Source organism: Coenobita brevimanus, chromosome 33, assembly GCF_032717465.1.
Source record: "Coenobita brevimanus isolate Jiangsu-jjx chromosome 33, ASM3271746v2, whole genome shotgun sequence".
NCBI classification, from domain to species: Eukaryota; Metazoa; Arthropoda; class Malacostraca; order Decapoda; family Coenobitidae; genus Coenobita; species Coenobita brevimanus.
In genome coordinates, this window is record NC_136986.1 from 9226418 (window position 1) to 9238277 (window position 11860).

Below are 11860 nucleotides of genomic sequence, written 5' to 3' on the forward strand. Positions count from 1 at the left end.
GATGCACCGTACTGATTCTGTAGATTACCATAGCGAGAGCAGGCGTCGTGTTTGGAAACCTGCGTGTGTTATGGATTACAATATAAACATGCGCCTCGTGGACCGGTCAGACTCCATGATACCGACGGTAGAGTGTGCCAGGACAATGATGAAGTGGTATAAAAAACTGTTCTTTCACTTACTAGATATCACTGCTCTGAATTGCCACCACCTTCACGCCATGACCACAGGAGTTCAGGAAACATTTGAAGGGTTTGTGAGGGAGCTCACAAGAGAAATCTTTGCAAAGTATGCTGTTGAAAGGCCCCAACAGCACCCCCGCACTGCCCCTATTACCCAAACTCCCCAGAGAATATCCGGCCGCCATTTCCCCACTCCTATCCCTCCCCAGCCCAACAGACCTAGGCCCCAGCGCAGGTGTCACGTGTGCAGTAATTCCCAGGTGAGACTCACGACACAGAGGAAGGACACCCGCTATGAGTGCGTGCAGTGTGACGTGGGTCTGTGTATTCACCCATGTTTTAGTGAATATCACACGTTGCTGCAATTTTAGCATGGTGTGAATGCGAAAAGACGCTGAAATTATGAGGTAAATGCGACAGACAGACGCTCAGTGAAATTATCAGTCATGTAGATCTCCAAATATTAGTATAAAGTGCCTACGGGTAGAACGTAAGTGAAAACATTGGGTGTAAGTATATAAATCTGCCCTAAGTTGAAACTTACATAGAGAGGGTTGTATGATGCGATATTATGTCGCTCAGTGCAATAAATACGGCCCGTAATTATATAATTATTATTATGTGACATTCTTACGGGTATAATATAAGTTCAAATTATTGTATATGATGATGTATATTCTAAGTCAAATATTCATAGCGTGTGTATAAAGATAAGATTTCCTGACGCTCAGTCGAATGAATAAGGCACGTATTAGTCAAAATAAATGTCAGCAAGTGATAAAGTGAATAATTAGTATATAAGTGTGTGAGTGAATTAATATATAAGTGTGTGAGTATTATGTATGACGAAACATTCCTTGCGAGGGTATTTTCAGGCGATATTCTCACGCTCACTTGAATAAATAATGGCAGTAAGTATGTACAGTGCATTCTAGGGGTGTAAACGTGTGTAATGTAAGTGGGAAAATGTAATTGGAGTGAATAAATAAAGTAGATGATGAAACACGAGTGTTTGAGATCGTGGTTGCCACGTGAATATGCGCTAGCATATCGCTAAATGCCCTCGTAATGAATGAAAATTATTGAAAACCTTTACAGTGGTGGAGGAAAGGTTCTATGTAAATGGGAAAATAATTGGAAAGTGATAAAACAATTTGGTATGTTGAAATACGAGTCATAGCGAGTGCGCTTACTAAGCTGATATGCGCTAAACTTATGCTGCATGTCATCATAATGAATGAAAACATCTGAAAACACTTACAAACAGTTGTAATTGGTAAATTGTCATTGAAACAGAAGTATACAAGTAGAAAAAATGATAGGTTGACTCATACCAGAAACTTAGCATATAGCATGTTACGACTCGGACCAAACTTGCTACGCTCGCGCGATGGTACAATGCTTATTTTTCATATATATGTGTCTGAAATCCATTATATTGTTACTGTTATTGTTTATTAGTTCAAATTCAATAAATGTAGAGGTGTTGTGTGTTGTTTCTCCCATTATTCCTTACCACAGAAAACGTAAACGCATATCCAGCCCATTACAGAATACGATACCTGCCGGGGGGAACCGCACCTGTACAGACCACTTATAGACCGCAGGGACCACTTTCTTTATGATTTTCCTTCGTTTCTCGACCTAAGCGGAAGTTTTAGCAAAAAAAAACATTTTTCCAAAAAGGCTCGGGACTGGGGGATGTCATAGGTGCGGAAAGCCTCGGGACGTGACGGGTTAAACTTAAAAATCAGAAGGAAAAATCTGGTGTTGGTAGATACGATATTGTTAAGCTTAGAAGGGAAGGAGAAGAAAAGGAGGAACTCAGATTAGAATGCAGAAATAGGTTTTTGGTGTTGGAAACGTTGGAAGAGGGGGAGAGAAGTGTAGATGAGATGTGGGAGGATGTGAACAAAGTTTTGCATGAGACTGCTGAATGTACGATTGGAAGGAGACATAGATTCAGGAGAAAGAAATGGATATCAGAGGAAACGTGGGATATGATAAAAAAGAGAGGTGAGGCTAAATTGAGGAGTGAGATGCAATGCGTTGATGAACGAGAGATTGAATTAGGAAGAGCTGTGTACTGGAGTTTGAATTCAGAAGTAAGAAGGTTAGCTAGGAGAGATAAAAGAAGATGTGTAGATGAAAAGGTTACAGAGACTGAAATCTTAATAAACAAAAATGATGGACAGAGTCAAAGAATAGCATATGAATCGATTAGAGAACTGAGTGGTAATGCAGGTAAACGCAAGGAAATACCAGTTAGAGACAGGGAAGGAAATTTATTGATCAAAGATGGAGATATTAAAAATAGATGGAAAGAGCATTTTGAGACAGGTCTTAAGAGACCAATACCACCAGAAGAGGATATACCGTCTGCTCAGGAAGATTTTCCTTTTTTGATGGTTTCCTTGAGCTCATCCATGTTTCCCTTTCTTTTTTCTTCTCTCTGTCTCATGTTGATAAGCTTATTTAATTCCGCTCTTTCTGTTTCATCTGTCTGTTTTTTGCCTTCATCTCCTTTCTTCATATCATGAGCACGAGTGTATTTTTTAATTGTTGTTGGCTTTGAAGTATTAAATTTCCCTACTACCTCTATTGATTCTCTTAGCACTTTTGTTAGTCTGTCATTCAACTTATCAATGTCACATTCAGCATAACTTTGAGCCCGAAATATGTTGATTATTTTAATCTGCAAGGCTGCATTGTTTTCGTGTACTTTTACTGGGCATATTTTTTTTAATTTTGATCATCTTTCACTTCTGACTTTGAATCTGGCTATGCAACCCACCATTCTATAATCACTTCCTATATTCACTTTGTTGATAACTGTGACATTTATGATCGTCATATCCTTATCTGCTATAAAAGTCGATTTCATTATTTGTTTCTCCATTTGGACTTCTCCAGGTCAATTTTCTCTCAGTTCTTTCGGGAAAGAGTGTGTTCATTATTCTCATGTTATAAATTTCAGGAAAATTTATGACCAATTCTCCTCTTTCATACTTTTCTCCCACTCCGAAATTTCCCTTACATGCTTTTCCATTTTTTGATATCCCTACTTTTGCATTGAAGTCTCCTGTGAGTATTGTATAGTATATGTGGTCTTTTTATCTTCCATAATCTGGGAGATGTCATCATGAAATATTTCTGTTTCTCTGTCTGATCTTTGAGATTTCGGTGCATAGACTTGTATTACTTTCAGGGTGTCTTTTTTGCATTATCTAATTACAATCCATGCTACTCTGTCAGATACACTGATGGATTTAACTGTGTTTTCTGCAACATTTCTGTTAATTAGAAATCCTACAGAACTAACTCTCTCTCTCTCTCTCTCTCTCTCTATATATATATTTATACATGTGTGTGTGTGTGTGTGTGTGTGTGTGTGTGTGTGTGTGTATGTGTGTGTCACTGTACTTCCCTGTACTTGGTGGAGCATATTCAGGAGGTGATTCTAATGCTGAATCTGAGTTATTAATGCTATGTCAACATAGGATCAGTTCTCAGCTGTTGTGTAGTTACAATTATTAATAATAATAATGCAGACAAAAATGATTAGCTTCATAATTCAGCCATAAGGTGATTAGTAAACGTACCTCGGTAATGGTTGAGAATGGGACCTATGTTTATATAGCATTTTTTACTCAAAATCAACCTTAGAATCACCCTTGAAATTAGGCCTCCCGCACACGGGCCACATTTCAGTGGACGGTGGCTGCCACTTTTTCGTGGTGAGAAATAATATATGTACGTGTTTTTATGGAAGCCCACACACGAGCCAACTTTTTGTGGCAGCTGCAAAAAAAATGGTAAACGGGTTCATTTCACCTGCCACACCACGGTGGCCTGCATACGGGCCACTTTGCGGTAGCACTTGCAGACGGACTGGCATTATTGACAGTCCATTCCTTACCCAGTCATGTGTCTTCCCCGGGTCCTCTCCCTAACCAAGTCCATGTTCCTTCCTAAGGTTACATGCGTACACAAGAACATTCCAGAAATCATTACAGAGTCGTTCGGAGCGCGAAAGTCAACAGTTTATACCAGGTAACGTTATAAATGTGTCCTCCCCAGTACCAGACAGAATGTCAGGTAATCCAAGTAAAGCTGAACAGTCTGACTGATTCATTTATATATTTTGTTTATTGGTAGCATGTTGGTGGCTTTTTCCTAGCAGTGACAGTTTTTGATAATCAGATTTGCAGGTTTTGTTAATATCAACATGTTTGTAACTAGGTTTCATCATTTTCAGAAAAGCAAAACATTATGCCATTTTCTTAAATATATGTGGAACGTATTTCTGTGTTATAAAGCTTATTTCACTGTAACATAATTACACTTGCAAAAATACAATGTCTCATGCATTTTATTAAATGTGGTTGATTTACTGAAGTTATCTCATTAAAATTCTTGCGTAACGTGTATGTTCACCTTAAGGTAACTGCAAGTCTTTCTTCTGCTGGTACACACTTTCTCCTGTTTGAGTTCAGACGTGAAACTGAAGGCCCAGTTGCAGTCAGGAGGTCATCAAGAGAAGCACAGGTCATTCTAAAATACTTTGTAACTTCTCTAGGTATGCTTCTAAGTTTTCAAATAGGGTATAAAATTGACCCCTGATAAGCCTAAGGCTGATTATTGGATGCTCCCAGTACTTGCTTGTATGTCTTTCTTTTCTTATTTTGAGGAGTATTGTGATGACACATGCCACTTCCTGCCTGTGGTTGCCACGAAACAGTGGCCCGTGTGCTGGGTATCACAGCATCCCTCTCCACTTTTTACTGGCGCCATGAAAAAGTGGCAGCCACCTTCCACTGAAAAGTGGCCTGTGTGCGGGGGCCCTTATTGCTTAAAATCCCGACACATCCAGTGTATATATCATCCATCCATCGCCCAACCCTTTGTTGTCCCATCAGGAGTGTAGTTGTTTGGGGCTCGGCTTATGTCCTGACATGTAAGGCGAGGGTGACCTGTCCCACTAGTGGCATTATATGAGCAATAAACTACATCAATCCTTCTGATTTAAACCATTACTTGCTCAGTCAGGTTGGAGCGCCTTAGTTTACTAATCCACAAGACGTTATGTGCTTTTATGGTTACGATCCAATGGAATAAGTGGCTTCCTGACTTACAGGAAACCATTTGGCTAGTCATTTACAGCAGAGCCACCTCAAAACAGCACTATATCGAGTGAGTGGATGGTGGACAGCCCTACCTACCACAAGTTGTATTACTGTGGAAAGAAATAATAACTACGTTGATTAATATTCTAGTAGAAAAAGAGAAACAAGAAATTTTCATTATATTACAATTATCTTAAGAGAGCTTGTCCACCTAAAGGAAACATGGCAATAGCGATTTAAAAATGATTGTATATGTCTGTACTGTAAACAGTGACCAGAGACTTAATATTATCTTTAATGTCTGTTCTCCACATCACACCAAAGAGTTAAAATAATTACAAATGTGTGTTCTTCACCCCAAGAACCAAGAGATAAAATGATTGTAAATGTTTGTACTCCATGCCAACAGTTTCAGGCCTGTCTCGACCTGGACCAGCCTTAGTGCCAGTGCCTCCCACAGATGCCATCCCAGGAACACCAACAACCACAACCAACACAACCCACATCCCAGGTCCTACATTCAATGAGACTCCATGTGTTTTGGTTGTAATAGTAGTAGTAGTACTAGCAGCAGCAGTAGTAGTAGTGGTAGCTGGAATCTCATGCTCATTTCAACATGAACTCGGTAGACTGAATGCCAAAATTACCCTTCTTCCACGTTCCTCCAACCTCCTTCGGGGGTTAGGAAGGTGAGTCAAGGACATTTGCATAACTGGCCAGCTCCACCACTTGCTCATATCGATGTCACCACACGAAGGCATCCCTCTTTAGCACCTAAGTTTTGGCACATCTGCCCTAAAGACCTATGGCTGTTGAACGACATTTACAGAAAATGTCGCATTAAGTCCTATGGCTGTCAATGGTACAGAGGCTACCAAAAACTGGCAGTAGGTAGCACTGGCTCTTTATGACGTATATGGGTCCTGGTCAGTGGGAACCACGAGATCATGTGGTGGGAGGCATGATCCGGCCCCCTCCTTGGGTGTGAGGATACTCCCCTCCCCAGGCCATCTCTCCATCTCCCTTTGCCTCATTGGATCCTACTTTCTGTGACCCCTCCCATCCAAACTACCCCACATACCCCCTGTAGACCATATTGGGTGTGTATGGCAGATATATGCCCTCCCTTCCCCCTCCACACACACTCCCTCCGCCTCCCTATTCCCCGTTATTTCTCAAGGACGTCCCATCCTTGCTCACAGTGAGGAGTGAGTTTTTTTTTTTTGACAGTCAATTGTGCAGTAACCAATAGACATTTGGGAGTGAAATATACCTTTTCTGTTGTGTAAGATCAAGGTCTTCAAATCCATCAGACCAAATTTTACTTAGGTGCAATTTTTTTCTCTCTCTTTCTATTCACGGGGTGTAAGTTATTTTTGGCATTCTTTAATGATCGATATTGCGGTAAGCGTACGTCATATGATAGTGAAACATACATTTGCTGGTGTGTAAGTTTCAGCTCTTGTAATCTGTAAGAAAAATTTTTACCTTGATGATAGTTAAAAAATCAAACCCTTTTTGCAGGTGATAGGGTGGCTGAGAGAATTGGTCTTTAGGAGTTTCTTCTGAATTGTTAAGAGAACAATGAAGATATAGTGGATCTTTAAATTACAAAGAGATATTCAAGAACTAGAATGATGAATCTGCCCGAGAGATTTGTTTATAAGAATACGTTATATCTGAAAGCCAAGTTGTTATAGTAAAATTTGTTATTACGATACATTCAGAGCCGAGAGCTAACCGGAATATTAGCGTATGAGCTTATGGCTACAAACCTACACGATATGCTAGAATATTTGTGTTTAAATATATATTCATTATTCAGCAACATAAATATGCAATAGTTTCAAGATATAAGATTATATTAAACAATAATGGTGTTTTAAGGTTATATTCAACATGTTTGAAAATATGCTGTAATATTATATTACTGTAGAGGAATATATTCAAAAACCAAAAACAAGTACTCTATTGGAATATTAGTTACCTGTGAATCATTTAAGAACCAGCAGTGCCCAGAGCATTAGGGTTCAAAATACTGTACAGTATATTCAAGAACCAGGAAAATCTACCAGAATAGAAAGGCGTCATAATATACCCCTGAACATAGAAGACTGCATATATTTAAAATCAAGGTGTACTGTAGTATTTTGTTACTATGATATACAGTATACATATAAACTTGAGGGTAAGTTGGAATATTATGTTGTGCTGATATATTCAGCAACTAGAATGTTTATTGAAAATTTTATTTTAAGGATACAGGTAACAACATAGAAGACATGCAAGAAGATAAGCTTTGGAACTTTATTAAGAACAATTTGTAATGAAATATTATGTGGTCAGGATATATGTAAGAACTTAAACATATAATATTTTTTGAAATACTTGATTATAAGGAAATATTTGAGAACATGAAAAGATTGGAAAAACACTAGATTATATATTATTTGAACTCCAGGTAAATATACTTGAAGATCAGGTTACAAGGTAAATAAGGAAGATATTACAGTATTTTATGGTTGCAGATCTTTCATGTAGTGACCAGTACCCGATATGGCACATTATGAAGTTTATCGGTATTATATCCTCATTTATTCATATATTGTTTCATTACCCAGCGTTCGGAATGTATTATTATATTGTCACAGTGTTAGCCCCTTCAGCCACAGGACGTCTTTCTAATACTGATCTTGGTGATTTTTTTTTTTTTTTAGCTTAATGGAGACTTCCATGGTTGAGGAGGAAATGGCCACTTGCAAGTTTTCTGCTACAAGGAAATTTGAATGATCTACACTAATAATTTTTCGTTGTACTAACACAAATCGCGTTTACTATGGTAGAAATACCGTGTGAAAAACCTCTAACATAATATCAAACACCTGTTGAATAACTGTATGCTTCAACTTAGCCTCACATAAGGAAAGTACAGTATCGAGGACCGTTCACCTCTTCACCATGTTTTAAAAATGTCTTATTATCTTCCTTATTTACGATAAACTGAAACATAACATTGCTCAGCTACTACTTGATCGTGTGTCAAAGCTATTCAAAGCTATTCATTTATTTATACTCGATTTATGCTGATACTACGAAAATTACCATTGCATATATTTTCAAATTTCTAGTAGTCCAAAACTCACAATTGGCTAACGTCATCCCATTTATCTTGGCGTTTTTTTTTTTTTTTCATGTACTTTTCCAGCTTATTTTCCGCAACCCAGTACCAGGTAAACACAGTAATATTATTTACATCCCTTCCTCAGCACTTCTTCGTGACTGGCATATTTCTGTGTTAGTTTCTTTTTATGGCTCAACATTCAGGATGGACAGCTGACAATTTTAGGCCAAGTTAATTGATAGAGCACAGTGGAACTCGTTACTGACCCCTTCAAGGCGAAAAGTTTCTATAAAGCCAAAAGGAAAAAAAAAAAAAAAAAAACGTAGGATGCATTATCATGGGTTTATTTTCATCTGTCGGAACTGGGCCACTCCCACTAATTCAGTGCTAAGTCATAGTTGCAAGTTATTTACTTAGTCCTAGTTATGAGGTAGGAATGAGTCTCCTTGGTTACCAACCAAATCAATCCTCCATTCTGGCTACACTTGGCGATCAACTGAAGTAAAACAGGTTAGGGAACTTTGTCAGGTTGGAAGAAACGCCGTGTAGAAAACACGTGATCATAATGAAGGGTTTAATTTTGCAACACATAACACACCTACCTCCATGCTCAAAAGACAGAGCCACATCATGTAGGCCTTACCAGCTGCCTTTGCCTCTTAACCTTTTGAATCCGCTGACTAATGTTATATTGCCCTTGCAGTATCCTCACTACTACTGTATATTAAGTTCAGCAGACACTTCTCCAACTGGACCGGTTAGGTCTTACCTTCATTAACCACTTGAGTTATACATATATCTCCTCATGCTTAATTACAGCTCTGGTCCTGGTTTGTGTAAGTACAAAAAAAATAATAATGATGATGCAAATGATGAGGTGAAAGAAAGAGAGACTGTCCAGGTGCTTGAGGTGCAAAAGTGGATATATGTGGATTAACTGAAACAAAATGGTCGATGTGATAGTGTGAGAAAATGAAGGTATGGAAGGGTTATGTGTGTGGGAGTAGGTGAGAATAAGAGGGAGAAAGGAGTGTGTATTGTTGTGAATAAGAGATGGAGAGAGAATATAAGAAAGTATAGATCAGTTGGCTCTAGCATTGTGTGGGTAAGGTTGAAAGTTGGACTACAAATGTGGGAAATTGTGTGTGTGTATGAGCCAATGCAAGATCGTGCAAGCAGAGTGAGAGAAGAGTTCTGGACAAAAGTAGAAGTGTGCATGGAAAAGTTTAAAAGGAATGAGAGAGTTTTTGATTTGTGATATGAAAGGAAAAGTAGGGAATGTGAAGGTGGCTGGAATAGTTGGTGAGTGGGGTGTGCCTGCAGAGATGGATGTGAATGGCAGTGCTTCAGTGGACATTTGTGCTGGGAGAGGGTTGGTGTTAGCCCGTATCCTCTTCAGACACAAGATGATACATAGGTATATGTGGCAATTGATGAGAAGGGTGGGTGGTGAACTGAGTGAACGGAAGGAAGTGACTGATTATGTGTGTGGATGATAGGATGCGAAGGTGTATAATGGATGCAAGAGCATATAGAGATTGGGGTGATGAGAATCACGGTCCAAATGAAATGGAGGAATAGAAGAACAGAAGGACAGGAGGAAGTAGTTCATATAAGCAGGGTGGAAAGTTTGCAAGAGGAGGGAAAAAAGGCTGAATATAAGAGAGAAGTGGGGGAACAATTGGGTAAATATGGATTGGAGCAGATGGGGGACGTGGAAGGTGTGTGCAAGATATTCAAGGAAGAAATCTGTGCAGCATGTGAGGTGGTGTGTGGAGTGAAGAAAAGATGAAAAGGGGTGCAGGGAACAGCATGGTGGGATGAAGAGGTGAGACATTCTGTGGCACAAAAGGAGAATGTATATAGTGAGTGGATGAGAAACAAGGGTGTGGAAGAAATTGAGAGACACAAGAGTGAGTTATATGTAGAGAGGCAGAGAGAATGAAAAGATTAATAAGAGAAAGAAGAGTGTGGATAAGGAATTTCAAAGGAATTTGGATGTAAAGTGGAGGGAATGTTAAGACAATGTTCAGGAAAGAGGTAAAGAGAGTTAGACTGGGTGTCAAAGAATTTAATTGGGGAGTGAAAGATAAAAATGGTAGATTACCAGAGATCAAAGGAAAAAAAGTGAGTAGATGCAGAGAACATTTTAAGGAATTGTTGAACATAGAGAATGAAAGTAATGTGAGTATAAGTGGCTGGAGAATGGCCGGGAAAAGGAGAAAGAAGTCAGTAGGATGGAAGTTGTCTATCTAGCTATCTATATATCTAGGCTGCTTCCCCCAAGGAAAGGGAGGTAGCCGAGACAGGACGACACACTCCCCATTTACTCATCCATTCAAACACATTCATTCGCATCTTAGCCCCAGTGGGGAGAAGGGACAGATCCTCACCGCACCACACCGCGCAGTGCAATCAGTGACATCCGTAGCAGGGCCCGACAGCAGAGCTAGTTTACCCCTGCCACATCATAATAGACCCATCCCCTTACTCGCACCTGACCTGACTAGCTGATCAGACCACATGCGGAAGAATATCCCCTTAGGGCTGCGTCATCATTTATTCATTTACAATTTCTCTCCATTTATTTCTGTCACGGACAGCCACTCTTCCTTGCTCAACAGACATCCCCATCACATCCAGCGCTCTCTTCATACTGTCCATCCATCCTATTCGTGGTCTCCCTCTCAGCCTAACACCTCTCACATCAGATCTAGTTATCTTTTTCACCAATCACTCATTATCCATTCTCTCCATATGCCCAAATCATCGCAACACCCTCTGCTCAGCTCTATCAGCCATCTCCCGAATAACTCCAGTTCTCCTTCGCACTTCATCATTTCGCACTCGATCCATACGCATCACTCCACACATACTCCTCAGACACCTCATCTCCATTACATTCAAACTTTTCCTCTCTGCTACACCCATATTCCATGTTGCAGCCCCATATAATGCAGTCGGTACCACAACACCCTCATACAGCCTTCTCTTTACATGTATTCTAAGCGAACGACATCTAGACACCTTTTTCATTCCTCCCAGCACCTTTCCTACTTCATTCATTCAAAACTTCACTTCTGCATCTATTCTTCCATGCACAGCAACATGTGACCCTAAATGTTTAAAACACTTTATCTACTGAAGCAACTCACCATTCAAAACTATATACATCTCCTACCATCTACCAACCTCATACACTTTATCACTTTACTCTTATTCTCATTTGCTTTCAATTTCCTCCTTTCACACACACTTCCAAACTCTTTTACAAACTATCCCAATCTCTCCTCTGAATCAGCCACCAGTGCAGTATCATCTGCAAACAGCAGCTGCTTCAGATTCCACTCTCCACCATCATCAATCACCAGACTCAGACCTCCACCTAAAACTCTTGCATTCACCTACCGTACAACACCATCCATATAATT

The 11860-nt window shown here is 39.6% G+C and overlaps 1 long non-coding RNA gene across 1 annotated transcript in view; it reads left to right on the top strand.

Annotated features, from left to right (window-relative positions):
- Positions 1-5869, top strand: part of LOC145395723 (uncharacterized) — a 110667-nt gene extending 104798 nt beyond the window's left edge. The window contains exon 4 of the long non-coding RNA XR_013896661.1: positions 5718-5869. This is a non-coding gene — a long non-coding RNA (uncharacterized LOC145395723). The remainder of the gene's footprint in view (positions 1-5717) is intronic.
- The last annotated feature ends 5991 nt before the right edge of the window (positions 5870-11860 follow it).